Consider the following 18,947-nt stretch of genomic DNA (forward strand, 5'->3'; position numbering starts at 1 on the left):
CATCGGAGCAGCCAGGTGACAATGTGCTCCCCTGGATGATGGCTGAAATCTTTTCGCATATCTCGCAGATCACTCAGGGATAGGGATCGGGTAGTTTCTATCTCGTTTACGAGTTCTTCCTCTTCCTCTCCCTGTGATGGCCCTGCTCTTTCATCTTCCCTTTCTAAACGAGCTGACTTTCGCTTCCAGGATTTCTTTTTATGTATGGGGGTGACTGATACTGACACGGGTTGATTCCCTGGTTGAACCGCATCATCTGTCGCAGGGGGCGCTGGTGTGACCGCAGTGTTTGTAACAGAGTTGTCTGGAGCAGCCGCAGTGCCTGTCGCAGCGGGGGCTGCAGCAGCCGCAGTGCCTGTCGCAGGGGAGGGCTGGAGCAGCCACAGTGCCTGTCGCAGGAGGGGCTACAGTAGCCGCAGTGCCTGTCATTTTGTCACCAGATCCTTGAGGGTTCAGAATAGTGTTGAACAGGGCTCGGTAGGCATGGGCCAGGCCCCAGCACATTGCAGTGATTTGTGTCTCCCTAGAATTGGCAGGGTGACAACATACTTTTTCCAAATATTCTACTAATTTTTCAGGATTCTGCACTTGTTCAGGGGTGAAGTTCCAAAACACTGGAGGTGCCCAATAACTTAGGCGTTTGCCCATGCTATCCCACACACCCTGCCACTCATAACTATCCGGCCTTGGGGCAGATCTCTGGATGATATTCTGAAATTGCTTACTAACCCTGGACAAGATCGAAACAATATTCCCAAACAATACCAATACAAGTATCTTAACTACCCAAGGTTGTTCAAAATACTGAAAAGTTACTGTAATGAAGGAGGAAGCATTGTAGAAGAAAGTAGTGAAGGTACAATTCTGCATTTCCTCCATAAAAGACCTCTCAGAGGAAGAAGTATCATTGCTAATTGTCTCCATAAGGTGGTACCCGACATACAATAATGGTTTCAGTATGGCACTTAGATACCAAAATAAACCCAAGGTCACTGTTTTAATAACAAATCTCCTAGGCAAAACATCACCAATTAAAGCAGAACACAGCAAATTGCAAAAACCAACACCGATCTTTAACATGTACAGCAAAAAATGAGCATGGTGCAGATCAGGTAAACCAATATCAAGAACAGATGGATCAATATCACATCCCACAACTACTAACAGATCTAAATTGCTTAATACGCTCTGGTTAATCTGTTATTACCTCAAACCCTTCGAGCCCCACATTGTGCGCCAACAGGGACTGTTGTGGTTTAGCCCCAGTTGGCAACGAAGCACCACGCAGCCGCTTGGTCACCCTCCCCCCTCCCGGTGGGATGGGGGAGAGAATCGGAAGAGTAAAAGTAAGAAAACTCGTGGGTTGAGATAAGAACAGTTTAATAATTAGAACAAAATAATAGTAATAATAATAAATTGTAATGAGAAGGAAAACAACGAGAGAGACAGAGGAACAAAACCCAAGGGGAAAAAAAAACAGTGATGCAACCGCTCACCACCCGCCGACCGACGCCCAGCCAGTCTCCCAGCAGCGACCGCTACTCCCCGGCGAACTCCCCCCAGTTTATATACTGGGCATGACATCATATGGTATGGATTAGCCCTTTGGTCAGTTTGGATCAACTATCCTGGCTGTGCCCCCTCCCAGTTTCTTGTGCACCTGGCAGAGCATGGGAAGCTGAAAAGTCCTTGACCAGTGTAAACACCACTTAGCAACAGCCAAAACATCAGCGTGTTATCACTATTATTCTCATACTAAAATCCAAAACACAGCACTATACTACCTACTAGGAATAAAAATAACTCTATCCAGCCGAAACCAGGGCAGACCCCTTCCTCTGCCTTTTGTTGAATTCCCTGCAATTGCTGCAGCTAGTAATGTAGCCTGCGCCTTCCTGTCCTTTAATTTTTCCTTTTGTCTCTCCCTTTTCTCTGCTTCATCTCGATTATTATACACCTTATAATCTATTTCTATCAGTTGGGATATAGACATTCTTCCTGCTCCATCCACCTTTTGTAGCTTTTCCCTTATGTCCGGGGCAGATTGTCCAATAAACAACATATTGAACATTCTCTGATTAGTCTCTTCCTCTGGATTCAAATCAGTCCACTTCCTAGCTGTTTCACACAATCTCTCATAGAATGCTGATGGGCTCTCATTGTTTTTGTGTTTGATATCATACAATTTTGCTAGATTTTTTAGGTCTTGGAACCCCATGTTGTACCCCATATAAAATCAGTTGTTGATATTGTTTAATCATAGCCCTTCCTACCCTGGTATTGGGATCCCATTCAGGATCATTTTGGGGCATAAACCTAGGAGGATCATCACTGGCATTCTGCCTCTGATTTTCCTGCTCGGCTTTTTCCATTACCAATCGTCTTTCTTCTGGAGTAAAAAGACTGCTTAACAGTGTCTGCTTGTCTCCCCACGTAGGGTTATGATTGCTTATAATTGCATCCCCTAATTTATACATTTTGTCTGGGTTTTCCCAATATGATCCAACTGATTGTTTCCAATTTAAAAGGTCTGAAGTAGTAAATGGTACATGCACAAACACCGGTAAGCCTTCCACTCCAATTGCTTGTTGGAGTGGTGCTTGTATGTCGTGGTTTAGCCCCAGCCAGCAACTAAGCACCACACAGCCGCTCGCTCACTCCCCCTCGGTGGGATGGGGGAGAGAATCGGAAGAGCAAAAGTAAGAAAACTTGAGGGTTGAGATAAAAACAGTTTAATAGGTAAAGCGAAAGCCGCGCACGCAAGCAAAGCAAAGCAAGGAATTCCTTCTCTACTTCCCATGGGCAGGCAGGTGTTCAGCCATCTCCAGGAAAGCAGGGCTCCATCACACATAATGGTTACTTGGGAAGACAAACACCATCACTCCACATGTCCCCCCTTCCTTCTTCTTCCCCAGCTTATATACTGAGCATGATGTCATGTGGTATGGAATAGCCCTTTGGTCAGTTTGGATCAACTATCCTGGCTGTGTCCCCTCCCAGCTTCTTCTGCACCTGGCAGAGCACGGGAAGCTGAAAAGTCCTTGACTAGTACAGCAACAACTAAAACATCTCTGTGTTATCAACACTGTCTTCAGCACAAATCCAAAACATAGCCCCATACCAGCCACTATAAAGAAAATTAACTCTATCTATCTCAGCTGAAACCAGGACACTGTATTACAGGTGCACGAGCCCGAGTCCTTCTGGAGATTGGTGAAGAATCCCTCCGAGTGGACTGTTCCCCTACTCCATCAGACTCGGTTTCGTTATTCAACTTTTCCTGCTTAGTTCTTGGCACTAATAATTGAACATCCTCTGGCTCCTCATTACCCCTGATACATCCTTTCCCAATATCACATGCAGAACAACATCTCTGCTTCTTCTCCAACCCCTTTTCTGCCAAAACATATATACCATCAGGATCATTATTTAGCAGTTTACATTTCTTTCTGATTTCATGATTATTCCATAATGCAAAGAACAAATCGACGTACAGTACTTCATCCCATTTATCCATCCTCCTACAGAAAAGCATCAATTGCAGTACAGTATTATAATTTAAGGTTCCATTTTCAGGCCATTTTTCATCATCACCTAATTTGTACATTGGCCACCACTGATTACCATATTTTTGGAGTTTTTCTTTAGTTAGGGGAACCCCTCCAAATTTTCGCCAATTTTTCAGGATGCATCCTAAAGGAGTGCAGGGAGGTATCTCGGTAGAAGGATTTAAACCCATATCATTTCCTAGGAAAAACTTTGTTAACCAGGACTTCATGTACTCAGCAATCGAAGCGTCTACGTACAGAAGTCTAAATAAGCTCCTGCTGCGGTCCTTTATGGGTGTCTTATGCAGAGCAATTTTAAAACAGACCAATACAGAAACCAGAACGAGGGACGTCTCCCTTCGCTGAAACAGATTGGTACCGAAAACATAAACCAGATGCTACTGCTGCGTATCTTTTCCTGATGCGTCTTATGCAGAGCCCAGAACAAAATCAGAATCCGATTTCCCACTCACCGAGATTTCCTTCTCTACACTCCCCTGAAGATATCTTGTTAAATTCACATTGCACCATTGTGTTGCTTACTGCCCGACCACAGAAGGGAGGCCGAAGGGAATCCCCGAACAACAGGTCGGTGCGTGCTGGAATCTGTTTGGACCACCATTTCCCGTCAGGACAGCAAGACGATCCAGGCAAGGCCTTATGGCAGTCCAATCTGGGTCACCAAAATGTTGTCTCACAAATGGAGTTCGTTACCCTGTGTGCAGCATCCAATATCACACACAGAGCCAAGATATCAGTTTATTCCAAGTTTTGCGCAAGACCGGGTGCTAGGTGGTAAATCCACAAAGCTAGCACACCGATTGTTCAAACAGGTACAAATATTTATACAGTTTAGTTATACATATGCATAAGCGATTACATAAAACAGTTTCTTATTGGTCTACATTTCCGTACCTTACTCTTAAAGCCACAGTACTACTTTAATGTTCTACACATGCTCAGAGGTGAGGGGTCTCTACTTGGGCCGGGGTCTCCGGCTCAAGGGGTGTGATTTTTAGTATTATAATGAGGATAGTTCACGCAAGGGTGCTTCTTATCGCACTTCTACTAATGAAGTCAGATTGTTGTAACAATGTTTCACTCAGCTCACATATTTCTTCAGGATGTGTTTCACTCCCAAGGACAGTAATTTTTGATTAGACATTCCACATTCCAGTATGAATCCCCCTTATCAGCTTTATGTATGCCTCGGCCTTCCACCAGCTCTAGTGTACTTCTCACATCTGAATCTTCCCACATAGCTGTATAATACTGAATACATAGCTGTATAATACTGAATTTTAATTTACTACATTTAATTGACTACAAAACCACTCACCAGTGCAAGGAAAGGGAATGGTTTTTTTTACAAGCTGCTTCTTCTTAAGGTCCCATATATGCAGAAGATTCTGAAAGTTATCTCAATTGTATATATGAAATGGAACAGTTTTATGGACATTCTGTGGGCCTCATTTCTGAGGTACTGGAAACAGCTTGGAAGTGCTAGTGTTGCCTCGCTGTAAAATAACTCCCGAAACACACAAAGTATGTTTAGAGAGGTGACATTGTTTTATTCTGCGCAGGGTGCAAGGTGGAATATTTCCACAAATCAAGCACACCTACTGTAATTCTCTTCAATATTTATACATGAAAGTTAACACACCATGCCTATCTAATACATAATCATTAGACTAACTAATCATCCTCTTCTTCCATTGGTCCGTATTTTCTCCGCTTCAATTTAAAGCTACAGTGTGATTTTAATTCACTGCGCATGCTCACAAGGAGTGTCTGGGGGGTAGTCCTTTCGTTCCTCAATTGGGTCAGTGGTCGCAATCTCCCCCTGCCGCCTTTACCTTTCCCCTAGTTACTGTGATTCCTGTTGTTTTCATGGTTGTTGTGGTGTCCCTTTATCTTTACGACTCTCCCGGTAAGAGGATGTTCCTGTTATTGGTCTTTGAAGGGTTACAGCTTCACATTCTTTTAGGAGAAACATATGCTTGTTAGTAAAATATGCAGTGCCCGTACCCTCTTATCTAGCTTAGGCATTATCTATTACCTTGAAGATTCTACAGTTCTCACAGTCTCGTATGCTAGTTTCTGTTCCTAACTGTGATCCCTTCTTAGCTACTTATAACTCTTATACTATTTCTATTTTATTCTAAAATATATACACATATATACACGATTCAAGGTGACACTAGCAATACAGTTGTAAATATTAACTTCTGCATGTTCATACACAAGTACAGAACTATTCAAACAAAAGCATAACACTGTCTATGAACCCCTAGTTAGTCATCATATTTCTCAGGTCACCATTACACAATTGCATGCATTACAAGTTTTCATGTCACATTTTCATGTGCAGCTTTCCACCTTTCTGCAGTATATCTCCTTGTCCTCTCTCTTTTACTTTTCTTTTTTTCCTTTTCCATCATAGGAGTCTTTCTTTCTTCTTGAAGTTGATCTCTTCTCCTCCTGGAAGATAATTTTACCATTTGTCTCTCCTAGCAACACTTGTTCTAATTGCCTGCTCTAGGTTTCTCTTTCTCCTCCATGTCCTGTGGACTTCTGTGGCTTCTGTTGAAGTAATTCTTGTTGTTATTACCCTTTTCCCTGCTTCCCCTTGGTCTTGGGGACAGTAATAGTGGAGTAATTCTTGAACCTCAAAAGGAAATGAGAAATATGATGTTATTGAATGACTAGAGTACAAATGGGAAGTAAATGTATGGAGAAAGGAAAAAAAATGTGCAGGAGGATGGAAGAAGATCATAATGATTCTGGGAAAAGGAAATACATTTGCAAACATGCATAGGATGACAAATGTCTCCAGCTAGGCTTTCCTGAGGACAGCTTTGGATAATGATACATCTTAATAAAGCCTTCTTGAAAGCATTAAATCTGAATTAAATAATTAAATCTAAAATTAAAGCATTAAACGCAAACAAAAAGGCTGACTAGACAAATGAGCTATCCCAAACTTATAAAGAGAATCTATGATCTCTCTCAAAATTATTCAGTGGAGGTTAACACAAACTATCTTAAGCATAATGAGAAATGGGGGAAACTAGATGAAGGTACAAACTGACTAAAGCCCTAGAAAATGTTCCCTGAGCCAGGGAACATTACTGTACCAGTAGCTGTTGGAATAAGTGACCTAATGCAGATGAGTAATTTCCATCTTAAAATTTTGTGATATTGTTTACTACAAAAGTTGGGTGTAGAACAATATTAGTGTCCAGAATTCCTTGAGGGTCTAAGTGTAAAGATATTATCATTTTATATTACAATGTCCAGTGCTGAGTTCTCCCCAAAATTCCATATTCCATTCAGCCTAAGCTTTTTGTGTCTCAAAAACAGAATGGTTAAAACAAGGACTTTAATCTCTGTCTGTTGTCTTAGATCTGGACTGTAAAATCAGTTGTGGGGGAATATAGGGCCATTTGCGTTCTTACTTCATCCAATAACACACTTTCTATAGAGAAAAAAAAAAAGAATGAAAATTATTAATGGAAAATTATTTTCCAAGCTATCTGTATGACAACTTTCAGGGGCCTTGATATTTCAAGCAAACATTTCAAACAAATGAAAATCTAAACCCAGCATTGTGAGGGATGGCTTAGATTCCAGAAATTTATGTTTCTTAACTTGTGCAATATGCATTACTTAATGGAGCAGGGAGCCAATTGTGCTGGTTTTGGCTGGGGTAGAGTTAATTTTCTTCATAGTAGCTAGTATGGGACTATGTTTTGGACTTGTGCTTAAAACAGTGTTGATAATACAGGGATGTTTTAGTTATTGCTGAGCAGTGCTTACACAGAGTCAAGGCCTTTTCTGCTTCTCACACTGCCTGACCAGTGAGTAGGCTGGGGATGCACAAGAAGTCACCTATTCAATTTAATTAGGCTAACTACAGTTAGAGTAGTAATATGGTAGAGGGAGGGGCATTTGGTGGAGAGACTCTCTTATCTCTCTCTCATGTCTGACTCCTCCACCGTGAGAGAGTTAAAGATATTCAGTGGTTGACTTTCACCGTTTTAATACCAAAAGTAAATGAATCACACAGTTTCCTTTATCAAGATTTTTGAAATTATAAGCCCCAGGCATTCTCCCTGATGCTGGGGGAAAGGAAGGGAGGCAGCTGGTATATTCATTTTTTTCAAATCAATAACAGTGTCAAGTTATGTATAAATCTTAATTTCACCCTCCTTATATACTTACACAGTCCACAAGCCGATGTAGCATTTTTTTAAGTGCCTAGAAATAAATAAATAAATTATTTTGTGTTCTGAACTGCATTAGAATGCCAAATTAAAGACTACAATTTAAGTTACTGAAGCTATGAGACATACAGAACTGAGCTAAGTGATATTTCCTTTTCAAAGATCCCTGTCAAGGTGTATGTTATAGACTTGTATCACATCTCCAATTTTCATTCTTCCTATTGGAGAGCTCTGAATCTGTGCCCTTCTACTTTGCTGATGTGTTGATATACACAGATGTTCACCTTGGTATATGAATGGAAGGTGCACAGACAGTAAAAAAAAATATTTAAAAGTCAAAGAACCAATGAAATAGTCATAAATATTAATAGAAACATTAAGAAAAAAAGAAGAGAGGAAGGGGAGCGAACTGATACTATTCCAGAATTATTAAATGATGCTATACTTCGGTACTCAGACCAAATCAAAAGTCACCTTTGACTAGGTCTCTCCACTTTTTTATCATAACATTTGAGAGTCTCAGAATTTTTAATCTGCTTATGCTGAGAGCACAACTATGAGGAAGAAAAACAATGTTTACAGATGGAGCAAAGACCCCTTTGCTTCTGTTTGATCTCAGTGCAGGAGCACTGAAAACAATTTTGTACTTCATGCAATATTAATTTTGTCTTTTCTCCTTCTCTCATTTCCACAGGTTTTACAGCTAGAACATCTCACAATCTCCTAAAATGTCATCTCAAACAGCAGAGGTCTCATAAATTCTCTGAGACTCTGGGGTTTCCTTCACCATTAGAATTAACGTGCACATAACTAAGGAATGTACACAAGGCTTGACAAGGCACAAGACAGCACAAGGAAATGGCCTTTCTTGATCCTGGGAGAAGAGGTCAGATTGATTGACATTGTTAGACTTTTGTCCTGCTACTGTATCAAATAAAGATTTCTAATCCCAAAGAAAGACATCCAGATGCACATCAACAGCATTCAACATTTAGAGGGCAGCTGGTAAACTGGATTGTACTCCTTTGAAAAGCACTATGTTGTTTATTCAGCAAAGCAAATTGTTCCCTGTGTCCATTAACAAGGTTGGCTTTGTGCAGCACAGACTTCTGCAGTGCTGACTCCTGTTTAGAACTATTTCACGCTAATTAGAAATAAGAGAAAAGGCTGTGTTCATAAACAGCCTAGCTCAAGACCTCTTTCAAACCACTCTTTCTGAAAATTAACTCAGTTGTAACCCTCCATGAATAAGTGTTGCACAAATGTTAGAGAAAATATAGTTAATAATTGTCAGCTTTCTGTGCAAAATACCAGTGCAAATTTTACGTAACACTACCCAAATAATCTGAAATGATGAACTATGAAATGCTGTGCAATTCTTTCTTCTAAGGCTACAGACCTAATTATTTTTTAAGTGTTTAGCAGCACTGGGAATATGTGACAAAGAAAGGAGCTACTGTCATGAAAAAAAAATCAAAGAATTGAATGATGCACTAAATGTGTAATGTAGATCTGTGTTTTACTTAGCTATTATCAACATTATGGAATTATTGTCACTTTTCTACTGCTATTATCTTCCACTTGCCACCTCGACTTGGACTTAAATTGGAGAATAAATCATCAGGAAACCTGCTAGTTCAGAAGTCAGTCTTCAAATCTCTCCTAGGAAGCTTTTTGTGCAAATACTAAATTAGGAATTTGAGCATTTTCATGTCCTTGTTCATTCAATGGATGGTTTAAGTGCAGTTTTCCAATGGCCCATCTAAACTGTAATTCTCCATTTTCATGGCATACAAATGGATAGAACTGGAATCAGCTTTCATCATGTAGCTGACTTTTACTATTCATTATATTAAAGTAACCAGGCACTCCTATTAGATAAAAAGCATGCATAAATGTAGATCAGTTACATTCCTCCTGACTATCAAATACTTTCCCTGATCTAATTATTTTCAACCTTTTACAGGACACCAGCTCATTATACCACCAAAAATCCAGTTTCTGGCATAAAAATTGTTTTAAGACCACTATTTCCCATTCTTTGTTAACATAATACATTTCGCTCAGAATAAAAGTAATAGAAAAAAACTCTTTGGCTGCATAAAAATCCTTTGTTGGTGCTTTTGAACTCCCTAGTTGTGGACTACAAAGTGTCCAGCACGCTGCCTCTCACCACCACAGAACAGAAGCACTGAGCACTGCCTTTTTGCAGGGGTTTTTGATATATGGGATACATTACTGAGTGACTATAAAAAGGTCTGTGAACCTTGATGGAAATCAGAGGTGAAATTGACAGTTCAAATGTCTGGTCTGGGTTTAAAGCATCTATGGTAATGTATTTTTACTTATAACAGAGAGTGAGAAGGAAAAAAAGAACCAGCAAAGCAGTGTACAGACTTTTCTTTCTCTGCTCCTGCCCTTTTCCTGAGCTGTCAAACCCAGAGCACTCTCTGAAAAAGAAACTGATTCCAGGCAGGTTACCAATAAGTTATTTCTTATTATTTATCTCTTTAGGATATCACTAAGACACAAAGCCTATATAATTCTTTTCAACCACAAACAAGGAGACAAGATTTGCACTGGTTTAATGTGTCATCCCTGAATTTCAATGCAATGCCCTAGAATAGAATTGGGGAGGTGGTGGTGTTTAAACCACTTCCGATTTGATATAGGAAGCTTTCTAGAACAGCTAATCAGAAGGAAAGCAAAAATATGCTGTTTAATTAATTAATACTTAAATAGATTTTGAGTGCTGACACTTATTTAGCCTTACACTTCAGGGAAAAAAAACATTGAGCAAGGAAAATCTTTGTTTTATTATTTCTGGTGAAACATTAATATCTCTTAAATTATGTTCCCATCATGCAATAACATTTAGTCCTATTTTTTTTCCGTCATCAAAACTATTTTTTTTAACATGGGATTTCTGAGAAAAATAAAAATAATTTTGTTTTGTAGAAACTTTTCCATTCCTTTGAGGGAAAAGAGAAAAAGGTTTTCTTTCACTTTTTCCTAGTTCTTTGTCAAAAAGCATTCACACAAAAATAATTGCTAGACCATCTGTAGCTTCTTATACTTTAAGTATGTATACTGAGTGACTTTGTGGTGGATTATAATCCACTGAACTTTGAAAAGGCCAAAGAATCAAGAGAATTCAAAGTATCAGTGTTGGACACTATACCTATTGTACAAATACTTATAATTGACACAGCACATTATCTGTTAAAAAAATACCCATGGTAATCAGTGGTAAATGACTCCCAATCATTCCTAGTTCTTACTGCATAGCATATGAGGATACAAAGATGGAGGAGGACCACATGAATGGTCAATTTGAACATCAGTTACTGTATAAATACAGACTGATATCCAAGGAGTTTCTAACTGTTACTGTAGTCTAACAGTGTAGTCTAACAGAAGCACATCCTGGAGAAATATGCAAGCTAAATAAGATGTTTTGGGAACCATCTGAAACAACTAGTAGAAGTGTGATAAGAAGCACCCTCATGCGAACTATCCTCATTATAATACTAAAAGTCACGCCCCTTGAGCTGGAGACCCCGGCCCAAGCAGAGACCCCTCACCTTTGAGCATGCGCAGAATATTAAAGTAGCACTGTAGCTTTAAGTTGAAATAAGAGAAATGTAGACCAATAGACAAATGCTTTGTGCAATTACTTATGCATATGCATAGCTAGACTGTATAAAAACTGTACCTGCATGACTGAACTTTGTGCTAGCTTTGTGGAGCTACCACCTAGTGCCCATCTCTGTGCAGACATGAAATAAAAATACCTCTGCCCTGTGTGTATATTGGCGTCTCACACACCGGGTAAACGACCTCACACTTGTGGGATAACAGTTTTGGTGACCCAGGTGGGACTGAGCTGACAGCCTTGCCTGGTTCGTCTTGCCGCATCTGACGGGGAGAAGAGACCTGAGTGGACTCCAGCATGCACCGACCTGTTGATCGGGGACTCCTTCAGCTCCTCTCCTGCAGTCGGGCAGTAAGAAACACAATGGTGCAACGCTACTGAAAAGAAGTATTTGGGGGGGGGGATATGAGAAAAGGGGGATAAGGGCAAGATCTCTCAGGAAGCAGGCAGCATCTGTTCTGTTCTGGGCTCTGCATAAGGCACATCAGGAAAGATATGTGGCAGCAGCATAGTTCTGTTTGTTTCTACACGCTGTTCTGTGCTGTTCTGAGTAACGAAGGGAGACGTCCCTTCTTCTGGTTTGTGTAGAAACACTGGGTTTTTCGGTACCAATATAGGTGCTGCTGCTTCCCAGGAGGCACCCCTTTGCTCTCCTCTAGGATGCATCCTGAAGAATTGGAAGAAATTTGGGGGGGATCCCATGACTAAAAATAAGCTAAAACAATATTGTAATCAATGGTGGCCACAATATCAATTGGAAGATGGTGAAAAATGGCCTGAGAATGGATCCTTGAAATATAACACTATATTGCAATTAATGTTGTTTTGTCGGAGAACTGAAAAATGGGATGAAATACCTTAGGTGGATATGTTTTTTTGCATTAAGAAATGATTGGGATGTTAGGAAGAAATGTGGCTTAGTGGATTTTAAACATCAGATTGGAATATATGTGCTAAAAGAGAAAAAGGGAAAAAGTTGTTGTATGGAACTGAAACAATCCAGAAGGAATGTATAGTACTGTGAAAACTGTAATGATGACTCCTAATCCTAACTGGGGAGATGTACAGGCTCTCCTAGAATATTTGTTTACTACCAAGGAAAAGAGAACGATTTTAGGGAAGACTAGAGAGGGACTGATCCAACAACAGGGGGAGTGCCTAATGCCAATATGTACCTCCCAAAAGAGGATCTGGAGTGGGATCCAAACATTAATGAGGGATTACAGAGGGTAAAGGAATATCAGAAGTTAATTTTGTATGGGATTCAACATGGAGTACAAAAGCCTAAGAATTTATCTAAACTATATGAGGTAAGGCAGGGGGATAAGGAAACCCCGTTAGCCTTCTATGAGAGACTGTGTGAAGTAGCTCGAAAATGGACAGATCTGGATCCAGAAGATGATAGTAATTCAAAGTTACTTAACATGCTGTTTATTGGTCAAGCGGCAGCAGATATAAGAAAGAAATTACAAAAGGAAGAGGGTGCAGATGGCATGACAATCTCACAGTTACTGTCAATCGCATATAAGGTGTATAAAGTTTCCCCAGCCGATCCTCTGGTTCCAGTCAAGCTGGGGAATGAAATAATAGATTTTTTAAATTGATAGCGGAGCCACACATTCTGTAGTAACTAGCTGTAGGGGACCCTTAAGTAGAACTAAAATAAGCGTTGTTGGTGCAACATGGAAAAAGACTTTAAGGCCGTTTTTACAACCGATGGAATGTTCAATTGGAAATACTAAATTAACTCATGAATTCATTTATATGCCAGAATGCCCCTTACCAATGCTTGGACAGGATTTACTTTGTAAACTGAATGCACAACTAACTTTTTCTGAAGACTCTGTTCAGTTGCATATTCCTCCAGAGACTGCCTGGAAAGCCCAGATATGTTTGTTAACTGAGAGAGATCCTAATGAAGAAATGAATATTCCAGAGGAAGTACTGAATGCGGTCACACCTCTGGTATGGGCATCGAAGATACCTGGATGAGCGAAGAATGCGACCCCGGTAAAGACTGAACTGAAACCAGGTGCTCAACCGGTAAGAAAGAAACAATATTCCATTAAGCTGGAGGCCCAAAAAGGATTAGAACCTATAATAAGCTCCTTTTTAGAACATGGATTGTTACGGGAGTGTCAATCAGAATTGAATACTCCCATCCTACCTGTAAAGAAGCCCCATTCTTCTGAATATAGACTGGTACAGGACTTACAAGAAATTAATGCAAGGACAGTAGATGTCCACCCTGTGGTTCCAAATCCATATACCCTCCTTAGTACAATCCCTAACAGTAATACTTATTTCACAGTGTTAGATTTAAAGGACGCCTTCTTCTGTATACCTGTGGATGAGCAGGGCCAGGCCCTCTTCGCCTTTGAATGGGAGAATCCAAGTACAGGACGAAAGACACAACTCTGCTGGACTGTCCTTCCCCAAGGATTCAAGCACAGCCCTACCTTCTTTGGTAACATACTAGCCAAAGAATTAGAACTGTGTCAAAATGATCCTGATGCTGTAACATTGTTGCAATATGTTGATGATTTGCTAATTGGTTCTGACAGTTTATGAGGCATGCCTGGAAGCCACCATCAGTTTGCTTAACTTTCTGGGCTTGGCAGGGTATCGGGTTTCTAAGAAAAAGGCTCAGATTGGGAAAGAAAAAAGGTCCAATATATGGGGTTTGAAATCACCAAAGGACAGAGAGAATTAAGTACTGAGAGAAAAGAGGCAATTTGTAGAATTGCTGTACCTACATCAAAGAAGCAATTAGGAGGGTTTCTGGGAATGGCCGGATGGTGTCACTTATGGATTCCCAATTTTGGACTAATTGCCAAACCACTGTATGCTGCTGTGAAAGGACCTGAGGGGGTTCTCGAATGGACACCTGAATGTAGGAAGAGTTTTGATGAAATTAAAAGGAAACCCATGGAGGCTTCTGCTTTGGGACTCCCAAATTTGAGGAAACCCTTCCAATTATATGTATATGAACGACAGCAAGTGGCATTAGGAGTTTTGACACAAAAATTGGGGAGCTGGAAAAGACCGATATAATAGTTAAAAAGTGTGCTATCTGTTGCGCCAATAACCCAAAAATTGCAAAGAAAATCATGGGAAGAATCGTAAAACAAGGAATAACTCCAAGGGAATACTGGCAAATAGATTTTACAGAATTGCCAGGGTGTAATCTGTATAAATATTTATTGGTAATGGTAGACACCTTTTCTGGTTGGCCCGAAGCTTTCCCTTGTCGCACTAACAAGGCTAGGGAAGTGATTAAAATTTTATTGAAAGAAATTATCCCCAGATTCGGTGTTCCAGAAGGCATATCCTCTGATAATGGACCCCACTTCATTGCAGAAATAGTGCAGGGAGTTTCTAGATTTCTAGACATTAAATGGGATTTGCATACTCCTTGGAGGCCACAGTCCAGCGGCAAAGTAGAAAGAATGACTCAAACTCTAAAAAGGCAGATTTCTAAAGTGTGTCAGGAAACTCAAATAAAATGGGTAGATATTCTACCCATGGCATTAATGAGAGTACGAATTACACCCAGAGCTAGGGAAGGTGTAAGTCCATTTGAGATCCTGTATGGGAAACCATATCCAACCAATCATTTAACCACAAAGGGAGACCAAATGCATATAAAGGGACAGGCTGTAATTAAAGAGTATTTGATCTCTCTCTCGCAGAATTTATCCTCCCTGCATAGGTACCTAAACCAGAGGACTCCCATTCCCTTGGACACTCCAGTACACCCATTCCAGCCAGGAGACACGGTCTACGTACGAACCCAGAAAGATGAGCTCTTGAAAGAAAAGTGGAAAGGACCTTATACAGTGCTATTAAAAACTTATACAGTGGTAAAGGTGAATGGGATTGACTCCTGGATTCATTATACTAGAGTAAAGAAGGCACCAGACCAGGACAAGTGGACCTCTATGCCAACAGGAGAACTGAAACTCCGACTAACCAGGGACTGTCGATGAATTGTATCAAGGTTTTTCTTTTAGAAAACCACTATTGAAATTACTCCTAGGACACTCTTGGAAAGTGTTATTAATTTAGCATGGTTGCAATGAAAATTGTATCTCTGACATTGATTAACCTAGCCTTTACTTTTTGTAACAGAAATCTAGTCTTAAAACTTGTCCAATCCTTTGGAAGAATCCATAATGTCAGCAGTATAATGGCCTGTTCACCGTTACCTAAATCTGCAGCCGATCCCCTCGAGTGGGGAATTCTAACTTTAGATTTAAACTGAAGCTTTCCTCAGTCCCCAAATTACCTCCTTTCAAAGTCAAATGTGGTTGTACAATCTGACAGGACAAGTAGAACTATTAGCGAATGCAACTAGAGCAGGATTACAAGATTTAAAATGCTCAATTACAGGAAACTTCAAAGATGACGTTGCAGAATAGGCTAAACTTATTACATGAACACAGGGTATGTGGGTACCTAAATCTGAAAAACAAAGGTTGTTGCATCCATATCCCCAATATAACTGAACATTTAGACCAACACATAGACGAAATAAAACAAGTGGCAAAGTCAAGTAGAGATATTCAGGCCTCTAAACAAAATATTACAAAGTTTTGGATTCTCCCTAACTGGATGGTTGGCAAGTTTACTTCAAATGATAATTGTAATTGTACTCATCATGATAATCATCTGTATTGTTGTTAGTTGTGCCTTAAAATGTGTTAGATGACTAATTGTACAAGTTACTACTGGAAATAATATACTATTAAGGAGAACTAATAATGAGACATATGAGGACTATGAAGAAAAGTCTCATAGTCTCAAAAGGGGGAATTGTAGTCTAACAGGAGCTGGTGGAAGGCCAGGGCTTATGTAAAGCTGATAAGGAGGACTCAGGCTGGAAAGCGGAAAGTCTAAACAAGAATTACTGTCCTTGGGAGAGAAGCACATCCTGGAGAAATATGCAAGCTAATTAAGATGTTTTGGGAACCATCTGAAACAACTAGTAGAAGTGTGATAAGAAGCACCCTCACGCAAACTATCCTCATTATAATACTAAAAGTCACACCCCTCGAGCTGGAGACCCCGGCCCAAGCAGAGACCCCTCACCTTTGAGCGTGCGCAGAATATTAAAGTAGCACTGTAGCTTTAAGTTGAAATAAGAGAAATGTAGACCAATAGACAAATGCTTTGTGTAATTACTTATGCATATGCATAACTGGACTGTATAAAAACTGTACCTGCATGACTGAACTTTGTGCTAGCTTTGTGGAGCTACCACCTAGCACCCATCTCTGTGCAGACATGAAATAAAAATACCTCTGCCCTGTGTGTATATTGGCGTCTCGCACACTGAGTAAACGACCTCACACTTGTGGGATAACAACTTCAGGCTGTGTATCACAAAGAACAGAAGCCCCAAAGTCACTAATAATTTTGAATGCTCACACTAGTACCTTGTAAGTGCCATGGCATATAAAACAAATTATTTTAAGAGTGCAGGTTCCATGTAATGTCAATTTAAAGACAATTAGGATACATGTGATCCCTGTGGTATATTCTGTATGATAAAATTAGAAATATATATATTCTAAAAAAAATATGGGGTGTATATAAAAGCTAGTGAGGATGAATGAAGTCACAATGTGCCAAGGACCAGAGAGGCAGATTCCAGGTGATTCTGGCTTGATATCAGTTGGCCCGAAATGGATGACTGACCTGGTGGGAAATGGGCAAAGCTCTATTTTATGACTCGATTATCCGACTTAGTACAGTCAGATGCTCCTGTTGGACATTGCTATTTCACAACAATGCAATTTGTTAGCATCAATTTTCACTTAACATTTATCTCATGGGTAATCTGAAGGTCGCTAGTACAATGGGGTTCCTCGGCTGAGTACAGGTAGAATGATCCTTTCCCAAACACCTCCAAAGTCCTATTTAAGGCATTCCAGCTAAAACAGGCACAGAACTAGGGCAAGGGAGGCATCTGCCTCTGAAATAGATGGAAGAGCCTCTGCTCTTTCTCCCAACCTCCAACAAAATTCCTGAGTCATTTTGCTTTCATCAGCACTGTGTAGGATGAATGGCTTGGGGAAACTCAATTGTCCCACTTGAGCTGGTGATAACAATCAGCAGTCTCAGGAGAAATATTTGGCAAGGCCAAATTTGGCATTTTACCAAAAGGGACTATTTTTCTCTTCTGTTTTTACTCTGAGTACTTTTCCATTTCTCACAGCAGTTTTCTATACTAGGTTGACTATTATAGCCAAATACTGATACTAGCAGTATCTGAGGCATGTCGTATTGAGTGTAAAAGTTAAAAAAAAAAAAAGTTTATCTTTCTTTCATTTATTTTATGACAGTAGCTGCATGCTTTGCTACTTCTAAATAAACAATACCATGTCCTGAATCTCTGCTCAAATGGTTACAACTTTGTGAAACAAACAATGGAGTTACTGTTAAGCAGTTAAGAGTAAATGCTAAAGCTCCCTCCAATTAAATTGAATTTTTAAAGTGTGAGCATACTATACAATAAAGCTCTCTAGCTCTCTGATGGTGATGCACCGCAGCTTCAGAAGGACAATGAGTCAACATCTCCTCCCATTAAAAAGGAGAAAAACAAACAGCTTCTGGAAAGAATTGTAGCAAAATGCCTTCATGACAGATCACTCTGAAAGTAGAAACACAGGCCTGAAAGACAATACGGTTAAAAAAGGTGGAAAAGTACTATGATGAAAATGTGACAATAGTCCAATTACTGAGAAAGCAAATTAAAAAAAGAATTGACCTGGAAGAATGCATTACTAAGTACTTCTAACACACTGTTTCCTATTCTTACAGGCCTGTAGTAAATGCTGCTGTGTTATTTTCATTATTCAGAAAATGCCAACAACTCATAAAGAGGATCTGAGTCTGTATAACTTATCTTTCTGGGTTATTTCAGTATTTCAAAAGACTCAGGAACACCCAGGATGCACGCAGATTTCCAGCATTTCAATGTAAATGGATTGTAATTAGCCATGCCCATTAATAAACAAGGAAAACAGTCCTAGAAGAAGAGTGTAAACAAAGGTTTTGGCCAACATCTGAAAACACTGAAATAAGAATCTTAGCTTTGTACTGACATGGAGAAGGGCAGGAGGGCAGGAGTAATCTGATTTTCACACATAATAATTAAATAAACAGAACAAAATGTGACCTGATAGCTTGCTGACAATATCACTGTTAACTGGTAGATCTATTCAGCTTACTGAAAATATCTGAAATATCTTTGTCAAATAACATGTAAGTCATTGAGGAAAAAAGGAAAGAACTATATAGAGGGGAAAACTGTTGTCAGGGTGCTGCAAGGCTGGCGACTCCCTGGGGGCCAGGAGCTGTGGGGGATCCCTGTGCCGGCAGGGCAGGGGCCTGGCCAATCAGTGCCCATCTCACCACCCCCAGTGAAGGAGCAGGGCAGGCCAGGGGACAGCTGGGGGCAACCCCCAGCCCAGGGTATCAGGCACCTCTGTGGGGATGGGGCCAGGCTGAGGC

The 18,947-nt window shown here is 40.2% G+C and overlaps 1 long non-coding RNA gene across 1 annotated transcript; it reads left to right on the forward strand.

Moving 5' to 3' along the window:
• The first annotated feature begins 11,591 nt into the window (after positions 1 to 11,591).
• LOC142402981 (uncharacterized) lies at positions 11,592 to 16,290 on the forward strand. The gene is made up of 4 exons (XR_012773545.1): positions 11,592 to 11,780; positions 13,270 to 13,472; positions 13,741 to 13,896; positions 15,122 to 16,290. It is a non-coding gene; the product is annotated as an uncharacterized LOC142402981 (long non-coding RNA).
• The last annotated feature ends 2,657 nt before the right edge of the window (positions 16,291 to 18,947 follow it).

This window comes from Mycteria americana (genome assembly GCF_035582795.1).
Source record: "Mycteria americana isolate JAX WOST 10 ecotype Jacksonville Zoo and Gardens chromosome Z unlocalized genomic scaffold, USCA_MyAme_1.0 Scaffold_18, whole genome shotgun sequence".
Taxonomy (NCBI): domain Eukaryota; kingdom Metazoa; phylum Chordata; class Aves; order Ciconiiformes; family Ciconiidae; genus Mycteria; species Mycteria americana.